Genomic DNA, 16,044 nt, shown 5'->3' on the forward strand with positions numbered 1-16,044 from the left:
TCGGCCGGGCTGCGAGGCGGGGCGGGGCGAAGGGAGAAGGAAGCGGCCTTCCGTGGGGCGGTGGGACGAGGCAGGCCCTGCCCCGCGGCCGGGGCGGAGGCGGACGCGTTCTTCGCGGGGGCCGTGTCCCGGCCGTTGTGGGAGCGCCTCTTCGCGGGGCCGTGCCGAGGCCGGGCGGCGCTTCTCGCAGTGAGGCCGCTGTGGGGGAGCGGCCGCGGGCTGAAGAGGCAGGTTCTGAGTGACTCCCTGCCGATAAAGCAGACCCAGACGGGGCCTCTGCCGAGCTGCGTGCTTGCTCCCAGGGACATGTGCTGCCGAAGGAGCTCATGAGTGGTCGCGGGCCTGTGTTGCAAGAGTGGTAACTTATCGCACCTAGGAGAGCTCCAGAGTGGTTTAATGCCCCAAAATGTGAAGTCAGGTGTCTTAGCCAGAAGTAACAGCAGGCCCCTGAGAGAAAGACATGACGTGTTTTCCAGCAATCCTAGTTGCTATACAGGAGCATCGCAGTGGCATTCATTCCAAAAAATAAATCTGTAAAAACACAATACAGAATGTTTAAGCTGGGACAGACTGACGAGGGTCTGCAGCTTTACTATTCAGGGATAGAAAAATCCTTTAAAAATTCCCCCAAATGCCTTGGGTCAATGTGGTAAAGGGAAAGCCTTGATGAACTTAGTCCCAGAACTTGCAGGTTGCAGGATCAGAGCTTGAATTTTCATTAGACTGTTCCAAGAATGCTGAAAAGACAACACTCCTCTTTGAAACCAGTCTGGGATTCTGATCCAGGTAATACCTGGTAGAACAGCGGGTAGCATCGAGGTGTTTAAAAGGTGAACAGTACAAAAGGTCTCTGGAGGGCATTCAGTAAAGTACTTGTTTGGAAGATTCTGTTACACCTTCTTTTGTCCTTTCAGCTTACATAGCTGAGACAGAAGAAACAAGGATTTAGGAACAGCCTGACTATGGTTCAGGAAGAATATCTCACATGTAAGGAGCAACGTGAAAGGTGGCACAGAGAAATTGCAGGAAAAAGATGAAGGGATAACACTGACATCATTGGCATTGAAATGTGTCTGAAAGATGGGAGAGTAACATGTTTGAAATAATCTGTAAAAAGATGCATTTTTGGAGTGACATTTTTGACAGATTCGAAAGTAAATCTTAGTATCAGAAAAGACTTCTGAGAAAGAAATCGTCGACATCAAATCAGGACATAACCAAGTTGTGGACAATCAGTTCAGCTGTGAGGAAAAAGAGAAAGGGGCAAGAGTTTAAGCATTATGAAAGATAAAGATGGCTAACAGAGACTATACCTTCGAGTAGGATTTCTTGTGTAGATCACAGTTTCTGACACTGGCTGTACATGGAAGGAAAAATAACCACCTTTCTCATGGACATAAAACAGGATCTTTGGAATTGCTTACTTTTTATGCCATAATTTTGCACCCTCAGATTCATTTCTAAAATCAATTAATTCCGTAAGTAATCACTTTTTCATGAACCACATGTAAATTTCACACTCAGCTTGCTAACCACTTTTTCCTCTCATCTGGGAAATCAATTTTTAAGAGATTTATTTTATTTACATTTAATAATTGAATCTATTTGGTATACAGACAGATAAGTGGTAATTGATAAACGTATTGATATTAGATACTCATTGCCACTTATTCTAGATAGTTGTTACACTGTTAATCTGAATGAGGTTTCTTAATGTGAGCTAATTTGAGAACGATCCAAAAATGCGACATCTTTATGATCTGTAAATTCATGTTCGGTAGGGATAAATTTTCAGAAGGCAAGTTTCATTTCATGACACAGTTTGTATCTTCAAAAGTTGTGCTCCTAATTTAACATCCACAATCCAGTTTTTGGCACAAATTGGCACTGGTGGGGCACATAAATGAAGTACTCAAATGTTCGCTTGCTGTTCATTTTATGATTACAGATTTATTGCATTTGCAATTTCGGGAAGCCAAAATTCAGGATAATCCTCAGTTCTGCTGCAGCAAATTCTGACTTATCAAAGATCCTTGTAAGAGAAAAGACATCAAAAGAGCTCCTCCCTGGCTTTCACCATCCAAAAGCATTTATATTCAAAAGGTCAACGTTTGCTAAAGCTACAAAAGTGGATGTTGGCTACTGACCAGAATTTGCAACTTACTCTGCCTTTGTACAGAGTCTTTTTATGTGGGGTAAAAAGCAGAAGGGAGCAGTCTTATGACCAACACTCAGGTCCCTACATCAGATGTTGCGAGGGCTGATATTTTGTTCAAAACTTGCTCAGTTTCAAATTCTTCATATGCCTGCTTTCTGTTCCCAGTCTAACAAATATTCAAATCATCTGATCTATTGCATTTTGGTCAACTGATCTAACTGCCTTTCTCACTTAAATTCCTGTCCTGGAGACCTGCCAAATGATGACGCTTGTGAATAAAACAAGTCATGCCTCTGACATTCCCGTGGAACATCGGACTAGTACAATGCAGTAGTTACAGGCTAAATATTTTTTATGCTATTACTGAAAATTAAGCTAATGAACTTTAGAAGGAAGGCCTACTGCAATTAGCCGTAATATTAAGTACAATTTGAATCTTTCAGGATCACTACGAATTTTCAGGTTCTAGCCAATTTTCTCTTTATCTTTGTTCCCTATGTTTATGCATTGGTGTTGGATATTTACAGATATTACTTTTAGTCTCAGCTGTGTTAGTTTAGTTTTTCCAATAAGACATTATTCTCAACTTGGTCAATGTATTGTCTTGTGGCAATGGTAATATGAGGTTCCTGCTACAGGAATCTCCGTACAGCAAAACATGTGGTCTGCTCAGGAATTGGTCACAGAAGCTGTGTGGGTTGGTCTTTCTACTCCACAGTAACAAAATATTAGTGCAAAACACTGGTACTTTTAGTTCAGCCTGCCCTCAGCTAATCTTGTGATGACCTGGTTTGCTTGAGGATAGGATATCCTGGATTCATTTAGATACCCAGTCTGTGCTTCAGGTGCTATTTGTTTTGCTTTAGATACTGTTTGGATGGGCCGTCATACCACCACCACGCTTGGCTGGGTGCATTGTGTCAAGTACTTGTGCGTGGAGGATAGAATATCACGATTTCATCCTATATTCCATAGAAAACTGAAAAGAACATTTTTCAACACCTTTTTTTTGTTTTCATGGGCACCAGTTTTCCTGTTAAATTAATTTGATCCATGTGTTTATTTGAGCCTTTCTTTCACGAAAAAGACTAATATTGTTCATCAGAGACATCAAAAAGAGCTAACAGAGGTTCTTATTTAGAGCAATTAAGAGAGCACTACTATTGAAATTAAAATTGACAGTTTCTAAGTCATGAAATACCTGCATATTTAATAATTTATATCTTTAATTTATATTTGTTAAATGATATTCTGTCTACAAAATATGTCTATTCATTGCTGCCAGAAATGGAGGCAGATTTGATTGATTGGTGTGACCTGTTTGTACTGCAGAATAGAGAGAGTGTGAGAGTGTTATTTACTTGTCAAAGTAGGTACTAAGAGCCAGGAAACTAAGGTCTGTTCTGGATCTGCCATTGACTTCTTATATTTCCCCTTCAGTTTAGCTATGTAAAACCATATAATACCTGTCTACTTGTAATAGATATAATGAGAGTTAACACATATTCATGCTGACGTATAGTAAACACTTATTTTTAGGAGAAAAGCAATGTAGAGGTTCTAAGTATTATTTGAATTTTAACCATTTTACTGTCAGGCAAATCTGACTTTTTTGATTCAGTTTGATTTTATTGCCTGGATAAAGAAACAGATTTTTCTTAATTTACTGATTTTTTTTGTTGAGAGGCAGTACTGAAATTTATACCATTCTTATGCATTCCTAATTAGAAGTCCCTAACTGGTAAAGCATAGCAGTTTAGAGTGGTCCAAGTAGTCAGATACTAAAAGAACCTAACTGTTGATATTAGCACAGGCTCTTATTTGGTTGTTCATAATGTTCTGTCTTCTTAGACATTCCAGGTCAGTGAACATTTTGAGAAACTAGAAATAAAATTATGGCAGTGGAGACCACAGTATACATGGTACTTATGTGCTTGGCCATATAAAATACTATCAATAGACTCAAATGATGTGGTACATTTCTTTCTCTCTGAAAAAAGAAACTTTTAGTGATTGAAGCTTATTGAGATCAGACAGGAGTGATGCATCTGGTTGAAGGAAAAACTTTGAAAATTTGGAGTAATTCTGAAAGGATTTTTTCTCTATCTCAACATGGGTTTCACAATATCAGTACTCTAGAATCCTGGTTTGCTCCTGGCGCTACCAGTAGTGAGATCTAAGTGTTTTGGTTTTTTTTCTTCAGGCCTGGATATCACTAGTGAATGATACCATGGTAACTTTTGAAGATGCTGCATTACCACATACTCTATAAGTAACAGCACAGAAAGACTGTGTGTTTCTGGGTAAAAAGTGATGATTATGATCTACAAAACTCTGAATTGCTTGGGTACTTCTTGAAACTCTATCTCTTAATGAATAGCTGTAACAGTGGTGGTCACATCTGGCAAATCTCAGAAGACCTAATGCTTATGAAACCTGCGTATTCTCCTCGGCAGGTTCTGACATTAGAATTTTTTCCCTCAGACTGATTAGAGCTTAGATTGTTGGACTTCTGTGTCCCGAAGTTCAGAATACAGAAATGTTGCTACAGTATAAATGATGTATTATTAGGTGTTTCTTGTTTTTTAGCAGTAAATGAGAACATCAGAAACTTTCCCTAAATGTGAAAATATGCTGTATTTTATCTTTTTGAGACAGTATTTTGGAAATATGTTGAAATGATTAAGAACTGAATTCTTGTTTAAACATAATACAAAGACCTTATTGTATTAGCAGATTACAGTCATTGTGTTAGTATACTATCTACCTTATATTCATTTTTACTAACATAATGAGAATTTTTTTCTAGCATGATTATATTTTAATACAATAAAACAGTGTAGGAAAGGAAAATTAATATGATTTTAAAGAGATGCAAAGACAATAAAATAACTTCTGTTTTTTTCTAAACTTTTAATTCATTGCTAACTTAAAAAATACTTTTTATTAATCCTTTACAATAATTGTATTCAAATGAGCATTTAAAGTCAGTTAAAAGGGATTAGAGGTTTTTTCACATACTGCACCATATAAGAACCAAATTAATTCTTGCTAAACAAACATTACAAGAACCATCATAAAGACAATTAATGGAAATCTCCAAAGAACATTATCTAAGACAGTACATTAAAGTATATTAGTAAATATTCTATAGTATATATTATAAGTAGTAATGATGTTTTGTAATATGAGCTCTACACCTCATTCATAGTAAGACTTCAATCCAGGCAGGCCATTGCCTGAACCTTGATCGAAAGCCCATTAAAGTCAGTGGAAAGATTTCCATTGACTTCATTTAGTTTTGGATTAGGCCCACAGTGTGCAGCAGTGAGCACGAGGCAGTTACACTATAACACAAATTGGCCACGTGGGTACAATTGATTTATATACTAGACATTGTCTTTTGTTCATCGATCTAAGTCCCAATTCCCGTGCATTCTTTTCCCATGTTCTCAAGAACTCTAAGCAAAAAAAGGAAAGGGATATAACAAAGAATAGTATTCTGAAGAAAAATGGGCTTAACTATAGTCCCCTGTGTACAGTTGAGAAGCTTTGCCATGTGCTCCTTTCTTAGTCCTTATTCCTGCTACTAGCCAAGAAGAACTCTATGGTCAGTCAACAGGACTCTTTGTTAAGCAGTATCAGAGCAGGTGTGCTCAACGTTTTCTAAATTTGCTTGTTTGAGAGCACTCTGTAACGGAACAATGTAGGATCAAGCCTTAAGCTTTTACTGAGAAGATTGTCAGACCTTCGTTTATTGTGTCCTTGTTCCTCTGAGGTTTGCATTTTGATGAGTATTCTTTCCATAGGTGCAGAAAGGAATGTCTGCATTTTTAAGCAGCAGCACATGAGCAAGTTGCTTTGTCTACTTTTTGACAAAAAGGGATCTCTAAAGTATCAGGACACAGTATTCAGGGAGGAAGGAACGCCCTGTGTTTAAAATGCTGCATTGAGACTTGGAAGATCCAAGTTCAATTACCATTCTTGCCATAGGCTTCCTGTGAGACTTTAGCAAGGTACTTGTCAGCTTTAGTTTCTCAAAGGTGCACTGCGTTTAAAACAGTTCTCCAGTCAACCTTTTCCACTGCAGGTATAAACTCTGTGGATTTGATCCTATTTGGACTCTTCAGGGCATTGATTAGCAGCAGACTAATTTGAAAGGCTAAAATGTTAGGCCTGCCTTAGAAAGGGTCAGCCTTTGTGGCAGATGTGACCATCCCCTCAGTTAGGGCTATCTGATCAAATTATTAAGTCACTACAGTTTTCAGTCCTGTATACCGGATAGATTAATTTCTACACTTACATATTACAGCTGTTCAGGAACTGATTCAATAACATAAGATTTTGCTTTGTGAGTGGTGATAGTGAGGGTGTGCATGGGGAAAAGGGCAGTAAAAATGAACAGGTGGAGCAGTTTCAGCAAACTAATTTTAATCTGCCTTTGAAGAGCTGTGAGAGATTTCAGATGCTATTTCAAACCAAAGATTATATAACAATTAGACTAATTAATCTTGTAGAGCATATTTGCAAAAAGTGTTTAAGCATTTAAAGATGCAGATCTGGATTCTACACATAAGTTTTTTTAGAAGGCCAAAGTGTAACTGAGTTGTTGTAGATGTGTCCAGACTAATCTTAAACTAACTCATTCAGACACTAGCAACAGTAGGACAGCGAGGGTATGAAGTTCAGTTTTTGTTAACTGCCATAGTATTTATTCAGCTGCTTGGGACCTGAAAACTCTGGTGCTTGCTGACCCCTGTGTTGCTGCAACTACATTTCCTACTTTGAATATATGATATGTTTTTATGTCACCTGCAGTCAGATACTTCACTGCAAGGTAGACATCACCCCTATCTGAGGGTCTTCACCTATTATAGGACAGATTTCAGGGATCCAAATATATCAGTTACAATTTTGGTTCTAACAGGCACAAACTCCATATACTGCATTGGGATCTTGGGCAAATTTTTCTGCTTTGGCAGTAGAAGAGAAACAGCCTTCTGCCATATCTGTAAGTGAAATACTCATAATCTGATTTTTTTACACAAGAGGAGTCAGAAAGCAGTTTTCTTAACCTTTCTGGCAGAATTTTTCTTTGTGTATTGACTGGCGTTGTTTAGAAGCATAATAATGGGCCTAACAGCTAAGAGTTCCCTTGTGTGATGTTCGAATCTGGAGTTAGGACAAGTCACTCAACCTGTCCTTGTTTTATTTTGTAAAACAAACAACACTATTTTAACTACTTTCCAAGGATATTAGAAAAAATTAATTAGTTTAGTATTTGTACTGCAGTAAAGGCCTATATAATTGGAAAGCATCTTGATCTTTTTAGTTATTTTGTATTGATTTAACCTCGAAGGGCTAGTTTTGATACTCTGCATGGTATTTTAAATGTGCTATTGTTTCATTTATATAAGTAACAACTGATTTTTCAAGCTACTGTAATGAACCTATTTAGTCTCCATGTATAGCGATGCCCTCTACTGGTTTGAAACACAATTGCTTAGCAAAGGGTGTTGCTGTTCTCCTTTATTGGGAAAACAGTAATATTAAATTCCTTTCCTTTGGGAGTAACAGGATTTTGGTTATGTATCCAGACTCTCTGAAGTTCAAGTAGCTATACCATGGGCAAACTGATATCACAGTGACTACAGTTGTGCTACGAATGTAATATTAAGCCAGCTTTTTTTGCTGCTTTCTGCTTTTTTTTGGTTTACTGGATTTCTTTTTCTTGGCATGAATGATAGGCTTCTAGGTAGCTGTCTTGAGAGGAAAGATATTCACCTGAAATTCGTTCAATACAAAGCTGCTGTATAAATGTTCTGTCAACATAGCAGGCACCTCTCTAAGGAGCCTCTTTGCTCTTCAGCCTGGTTTAGGGCCTACCTTGGAAGGGAATGGACAGTTATGTTGACAGGATGTGGTATAAATAACCCTTGAGACACAGGAGCGGCAGAGGTAATGAAGTGCCTCAAGGGAAAAGCCTTAACTATCAAAGGATAAATCCACTCCCTTGTGCCACAAGCCAGAGGTCACGTGACTTAGGAATGTGTATCCAAAGATAATACTACCTTCAGAGAACTCTACTTACAGGTAAGTAACTCTTCTTTAAAGGAGGTATCTTTGTGTGGCAGACTGTTTATGGGAGCAATTTGAATTGAACTTTAAATGAAAAAGGCATATCTCTGTAAGTGGTAATAATTTTAGTCATCTCGCTGTGGCTAGGGGTTGTGGAATTCATTAGCACAGATTAACATATAAAGTGGGTGAGATATCTAATAGCAAACGTAGAGGTTTAGGGACCTTAATTCATCACTGAATGAACAGCGTGTACAGTATTAGGGACTATGAAATTTTTAATTTACACAAAGTGTCCAAGAATATAGGGAATAAATTTAAACCCAAAACAGATAATGGAGCTGTGCCCTGCCTAGCTGGCAAGTTGAATTGTTTTTACACTGAGTGAAGAAAGCTAATTATCCCAAGCACAAGGAGACTGCTAAAAATAATAAGATTATAAAGAATAATTTGCTGATATAATTACAACAAAATTGGGTACACACAATCGTCAGATACATGTATTGCTTGACCTGGGCGAGAAAGTGAAATAAATCCTTCCTCTATAGCCTTCGTAAATTTGTTTTTATCATCTCCAAGTGGTGTTTGCACAGGCAGCACAATTTGCATGTGTAATGTGGCTGTACAAATTGACAACAAGTAAATTATTCAAGGAAATAGGCTGGTCGTGGGTCTGAACTATCTCGCAAAGCCTATTCATTTTGAAGAATCACTGAGACGTGAAGCTCATACATCAACCATTTTCTGACAATCCTCAGACTTATTGTCTCCTAAAATGTCATTATGGCTATTATTTATGAAGCTAATTCATTTATTAATATATATTTAACTCTGACTTGTCATGCACCTTAGCAGGCATTCTGTGCACTGCATGTTTTTGAATAGATGAAAGAGTTTTGCATGCTTTAATGATTACTGTAAGCTGCTATAGATTTATAGAATGCAGCTTTATTATCTACTTGCATTAATACCTTTTTGTAACTTTTTTTCCTTAAGGTCATCAAATATAAATGGCAAATGACATATCCAAAAGATTGTATAAAAAGAGATTTTCTTAGAGTTTGTTGAATTTTGGAACAATATGAGTTAGCCAAGGCCTATATATATATGAGTTATCTATTAAGGTCTAATTCATTTTTAAGAGTATATAAAAATTATGTTGGATTTTTGTGTATTTTACTAAAAATATAGAATGAAATGTACAAATGCAGACATTTATTATACTTTTCTGATGCAGACAAGTGGCCATCCTTCGATTATACCAACAGGGGGAGTACAGTTTAGAAAGGGGAAAATGCAGAAGATGTGTTATAGATCTGTGTTGCTACAATAAACATAGGATATAGATAATCTTCCTCACATAGAACAGTCCTTAGGAAATGAACAGCACAGAGAGTATGGATAATGAGGTTGCCTATGGTTCATGGATTATTTCATCTTGATTCACTTATCTTTAGGGCGTATTAAAAGACATAGGGATCACAGTAACCCTTCTCTGACATCTGCAGAGTATCAGGAAATTAAAAATTGCAATCTGCTATGAGAAACATTTGGGGTAGTTCTAAATTTTATTGCACACACTGAATTCTGATTAGACTTGCAATTATAAAAACAAATTGGCTAATTTAAATGCACAGTTATTATGACTGTATGGTCAGTTTGACTATTTCTAAGTGCCCATAATCATGATTTGAGACTAGTGGTCAGTAGCCTAAGAACTGTTTTGGAAGTTATGAGCTCCTGAATAATAATCCTCCTTTTGATAGTGATACCACCCAGAGATTTGATAGATCATTTAATCTTGCTTCCTTGGTGTTCATATCTATGAGAAGGGGATAAAAATTTTGACCTGTCTCCCAGTGGCATAAAGTAATATGCCAGTGAGATAAAGGAACTCTCAGGTCAGAATTGTTCTTATTTTCATCTACTTCCAGGACATGCTAGGTAGTAAAAGCCGTGTTTTTGGTTTTGGTTTTTTTTTTTACACCGTGGAAGGGACAGTCTAGGGCAGTCTAGGAATAAGGAGGTATTTCAGTATTGTGTCTTCACCCAAAATTCTCATGAAGCTGTGCTCTTCATGTTTCTCTAGAAAGTTATTTCACTTTAGGCAGAAGGAGGACACCAGCCAGTCTATGATGACTGAAAGAGTTTTACAAAAATAAGAAATGCCAACTGCTTAGGTAGCATGAAGGTCATTTGGTGCTAGCAGTACGATGGTAAATACTACAGATAGTTATATTGGAAAACTTTTTTTTTTTAATTCTATGACTTTTTTAGAATGTTAATAAGAATGCAGAAAGATGCATAGGAGCAAACTCAAGTGACAGAAATAAAGACACCTTGAGAAATCAACTCAATCCAAACAAGAGCAACAAAATTGAACATCTGGTTCTGAGTATGTGTGGTGAGTAATTAAGGCTCTTTCATCTTCTGAAAGTCAGTAAGAATAATAAAATTCTGTGCTTTGGAAATAGAAATTTATGTTTTCAAAAGTATGCTCTCACTTTTGGTACTTGCAATTTCAGGTGCCTGTCTTGGGACATATTAGAAGGTATACCTAGACTTCCAGAATTTCTTGTTTTAACTGAGCCTAGTAATGTGATGTAAATTTGCTCTATGGTAACCCAGGATGTTTTAAAATTGTGAAAATACTATATAGAGCTTGTGCAGTTTAAATATATTTTGCCACTTGAAAAATTTTACTGTATAAATATTGGTTAGTCTTTTATATTAATTTCCTAAGAAAAATGTCGTTTGTAGTCAGACTATCAGTCATGCTTTTCAATTCCTTCAGTAATTTTTAAACTCGCTGGTCAGTTAAAATGATAGAGATTGAAATTAATGCTCCCACTGAATTAATGGTGGAAGACTGATTTCTAACATATTTCATGTTTGTTTACAATTAATGAGACTATTCAGGTCATCACAAAATTACACATTAAAGAAGAAAATTCACTGAGTTTTTCACCATTATATCTGAACATGTTAAGACTTCCCAGCCACAATTTTCACAATTAAAAGATGATTTAAAAAAGAGAGTGAATAAATTGTTTAAAGAGAGCTTTTATTTTCCTTATCTGACAAGGAATTACAGACTTTTGCAAAGATACTGAATGACACACAAACTGTAGTTTATGCCATCACTGCATACAGCATTGGAACTACTTTTTTATTTTACAGAAATCAAAATTACACCTGCTATGAAAGATATTAATTCATCATTATTCAGTAACACATAAAATTCAGAGCATAGAGAGGGTGCAAATCTGATAGTTCCAGACAAAATTTTTCAGCTCTGGTTTTCTGAGTGGCTCTGCTGTACAGCCTCAGAATGATGTGTGGGTAAAGTGCCCCATCAGAGGCTGCCTGTGCAGCTCTTTCTGCTGCTCCTGATGACACTAATCCATATTCCACTTCTAAGTTGGCTGCTTCTCAGGGAAATGCTGCTGCTTCAACATCTTTTACTGCTGATCCTGCTTTACATTTTTGGAACAACCCAGGAATTCTCACTTGCTCTTTTATAACCTGGCAAAATAAACACAGTTTCTTGTTTCATAAAACAGAACTTCTGAAGCATAACAACGTTATGAATTCTAGATGTAGTGCCTTGTGCTATGTTTAAGAGACTTAGTCCTGTATCCTGTGATAGCGCCCTTGTCAGGCTACCATGCTGTCAGGGCACACGGATAGTTTAAATCACCAGCTAGAGATTCTTCCAATGTGATGAGTCTCCTTAGCTGCAATAGCCAGCCCTACTGCAAGCCATTTTTAGCGTACACAGTATGTTAGGAATGCGTCAGGTGATGATCAGAGGACTGCCTATAGCTGCCTGATACTCCCTTGAGAGCTAAAATCAGTAAGGATGTAGTGCAGCTTCTAGACGCTATAATTGCTGCAACCAGTTGTGATATGCCAACAGAGGGGCATCCATGATTCTTTCAAGTTCTGGGGTTAGTCGCACTGAACTTGAAAGATCAGCATTTGTCAAGTATAAGAATTTATTAGAGCTAAGCAGTTCTACACATGACAGACGCTGGACGACACTAAACAATTAACACCAGACAATCTGCAAGTATAACAAAGCTAAAAGGTATAGTAAAGCTAGAAATGTAACAGAAATAAAATATATATATACACATATCAGAGCTCTATGGTTAAGCCATGGATGCATAGTACAATGTCCATTCTCACCTTTTCCTTGTCCTTATGGAACAGCCCTCCAGGTTGTTCTCACCATGTTCGAGCTGCACTGGGATGATTCAGGTTCTCCTTGGCAGTCTCCATCAGGGATGTCCCAGCTGATGGGTGGGTTGTCGAGTCTGCAGGCCAGCTGACAGAAACGAGTCCACACAGAGGTGTGTGCCTTACTTTCTTTTATCCTTCCTGGGCTTAGTTCATTATCCATTCAAACAGTGCCAGACCACGGTTACACAACAGAACCAATGACCTCAGCCAATAACAGTATGGTCAACAGCATGGTCAACAGATACCAGTACACATATTCAACAGATAACCCAGTGCAAAGTTCCACACTACCTAGATGTTTACAGTGTGAGTCTGCGGTGTCACTTCTCCTTTGCTGACTAGGTTTGCTCAGCCCTCGTGGGGTCTTTGAAGGGCTACAGCAACCCCACAGTGTGGTGGCTCCAGCTGTGGTACACCTGGGATTCCTTAATTCTTGGGGAGCACCCCAAAGCAAACCTCTCTTCTATGGGCTGCACCACCCTGAGTCCCATGCTTGCCTGTGTGGTGCCTATCACCAGTCTACCTACCTCTGCCCCAAAACTTCGGAGTGGCAGCTAGCCTGTATGTAGCTTTCATTTTAACTATACCAAATGAGGAATTTGGGGAAGAAGATGATTGAGCTCTTAAAAACACCTGATTTTTCATTTTGTAGCACCCTCATTCTGATGGAGTCACCCAGTTGAGCATTATCACACATTATGTACCGAACGGATGCTAGCTGTTCAAGATTCCATGGGAACTGCAACAATAAGAGTTGGGTTGTAAACCCCAGTGCTTAATCCTGATCAGATTCCAAGTCAAGTGATTATAATTGCCCCCTAGGCAGATAACTGATTCTTCACTTTTGTTTTAAACATTTACACAGTATTGCCACATGCTGACTTTTTCAGAAGTAAAGGTTGCATATCAGTAGTGCAAGTTGACATGCCATGTTGTTAATTATATTTGCAAAACATGTTGGGATTCTTTGGGATAATGTAGTCTGTGCGAAAGGTAAGGTAATTCCTGAGTATATTTTTTGGAATGAAGGAGACTGCTGAACACACATTGTTAAGGAGGTGCTATTTAATTTTTTGTTTAATGTCTTAAGTGGTCTTTTATTGGAAATAAACACTTCAGGAGAAAATATTTGTTCAAATAAAAGAAGAATTAATGGTGGCAAATTAAGAAGCTTTTTGGAAATTGTTTTCTCTTATTCTACATATAAAGTGAGTGTCATGCAGATCATCATAATTTAACATATTTTAACCACAGTTTAATTGTAACTCATTATTTTTCAACAATAATTTCCCCAAAACTTTGGTTTTGGAATGTGGTTAAAAAATTAGATACGATGCTTACAATGCGCAGAACACTATTCTTTTCTCATTAAGAGTTGTCTTGCCTATTTTGCAATTTGCAAAGAGCTGATTTCCAAGAGAAGAAAATAATTTGAGAGATGGGGACATCATCTATATCATTCCTTATCTCTTAATAGCCAATCATTTGTATTGTAAGTACCCAGTATATTCTATTTTTGTCATCCTTTCTTTCTTCAAAAGTGCACATCTTTGGTCTGTGGAGGAAAACAATATCCTAGAAGGGGCCTAGTTAAAGCAGTACTGAGCACTCTTGAAATCCCCCTTTAAATTCTTGGTATATCTAGTTACATATATTTTACAGTGTCAAGAAGCCCCAATTACAATTTTCTGTGTATTTATCAGTGTGTGTGCAGAAGAACTATATCTGATGTGCATTTTGGATTGTTTTCTTTTTTAGGTTTGTACCTTCCTTACTGCCCACTGTTTCACTGTGGATAGATATCACTGGGGGTGCTTCTTCCAGCCTGTCTGTTTTGGGGTCTGATTCAAAACCAGCTTGGTTTGTATCAGGCCCCTGATGAATCTCAGGAATATTGAAGCTGGCTGGCTTGACCATTTAAGTCCCAAACTGAGTCCAGTGCTGTCAATCAAGAAGGCCAAAGAATGGATGCTTCTTATGAATTTCAGGTAGTGCTTGGCAAATTAAATATTGTTTCCTAAGAATGCTATGGATTTCTTTGTTAACTGGCTGCTGCATTCTGCAGATGGTTGGATCAGCAGCAAGATCTATGCAGCTGTGCATAGTTGGCAGACAGGTGTGTAATTTTTGTATTTGTGAGTTAACCATCAGCAGCCAATAGATTTTAGTAATAGTGAGGAAGAGAGATCTTGAGTACAAGGTTAACATTGCTGTTCATGCTTCTCTTTCTGCATATCCAATATCAAATTCTATTTCATATTAGAAAGCTTGATTGCCTCTACTATGCTTATTTCATGCACTCAACTTGCCAACTTCTTAATAGTAAAGAATGATTAAAATATTTTGTGTTTATGGAGATGTTGGGTAATACAGTGTGTGTTTTGGAAGCAGCTGAAACATGCAGTGAATGAGTCATGAAATGAAAAGAGCATGGTGAAAGTGGTGTTGAGACAATAAACTCCTATATAACCTGTTTGCATTATGTTGGCTCCTGTCAGGTTTAATACTATATAGTCCCTTTAAGTAGAGAGATGGAATATCTATTTCTGTTAAGATTGGAGGCAATCTGACTTTCTCCAAAAATCAAATGAAGTTTTTTGAGGTCATACAAAGAATTTTACTTTTCCAGTTCTAGAGTCTGATGAGGACATTGAGTCAAAAGAACAAATTGCCAGGACTCAGAACCTTCTCTTTCTTATATAGCAACATGGTGTGTGACAAGGAAATAAGATGTATGTCTACAGCAACCCTCTCAGTAAGTATAAACATAAAACTGTTTATCTGAGGTGCTCTGCAAAACCTGTAGACTCTCCCTTTAAGGTAGTATCATGGTACCCTTGACTTTGTGTCTTAAAGGCTGAATTCAAGAGAAAAAATCATTTTGAAAAGGGATTTGGATGCCTGAAGATTAATTACAAAATTTGCTTTCCAGGTTCATTTCCCAAGAATGGCCTGTAGAATAAAAATGAGACCCCGTAAGGCTTGCAGAATATTAACAGAGATTTAGCCCGTGAGGAGCCAAGAAGATTGATACAGTTGTAGAACCTCAACTTATGATAGAAAAGTGTTTCACCTTCTACAGCAGTCGTATTCATCCTGAAGCTTATTTGTCAGAATATGGATTTTGGTATTTAAAATGGAAAAAAAATTGAAAGAATGGTAGAGAAAAAAACAAATTAATTACCTGTGCAAAAACCCATGCACTGGAATAAAAAAATTATTCATGTCTTTCTCAAAACAGCTGTTTCTCTTGGAAGTCATATACACTATATTTTAGCTTCCTGAAAGTTACAAATATGTTTTCTTATGAGACTGAAATAAAAAAAAATGCTAAGAGAGAGATGGATTAGGAAAAAATGACATATTTCATGGTTGTCTCTACTGAATAATCCACTCTCCTTTACCATACACTTGGTTTCCAGTAATTCACATAGGAAATGTTTAGAGGTGCTTGCTAAACTCAGTTCTGCCCCATGTTTTGTTATTGCAGGACTGTACTATTTGGTATACTAATCTCAATAATATGTATGTATATATTTTCTTAAACTTCCAGAGTCATGTTT

At 37.4% G+C, this 16,044-nt stretch overlaps 1 long non-coding RNA gene across 7 annotated transcripts; it reads left to right on the forward strand.

Moving 5' to 3' along the window:
* Window positions 1-77: 77 nt before the first annotated feature.
* LOC112966700 lies at window positions 78-15,719 on the forward strand. Of its 7 annotated transcripts, none has more exons than XR_003253707.1 (8): window positions 78-1,478; window positions 7,086-7,169; window positions 8,028-8,251; window positions 10,514-10,640; window positions 12,452-12,591; window positions 14,240-14,469; window positions 15,111-15,236; window positions 15,414-15,719. It is a non-coding gene; the product is annotated as an uncharacterized LOC112966700 (long non-coding RNA). The 7 variants fall into 7 exon arrangements; XR_003253710.1 differs by having other exon boundaries at window positions 14,353-14,469; XR_003253708.1 differs by lacking the exon at window positions 12,452-12,591 and having other exon boundaries at window positions 78-786; window positions 915-1,478.
* The last annotated feature ends 325 nt before the right edge of the window (window positions 15,720-16,044 follow it).

This window comes from Apteryx rowi, unplaced genomic scaffold, assembly GCF_003343035.1.
Source record: "Apteryx rowi isolate R43461 unplaced genomic scaffold, aptRow1 scaffold_253, whole genome shotgun sequence".
In the NCBI taxonomy this organism is placed as follows: domain Eukaryota; kingdom Metazoa; phylum Chordata; class Aves; order Apterygiformes; family Apterygidae; genus Apteryx; species Apteryx rowi.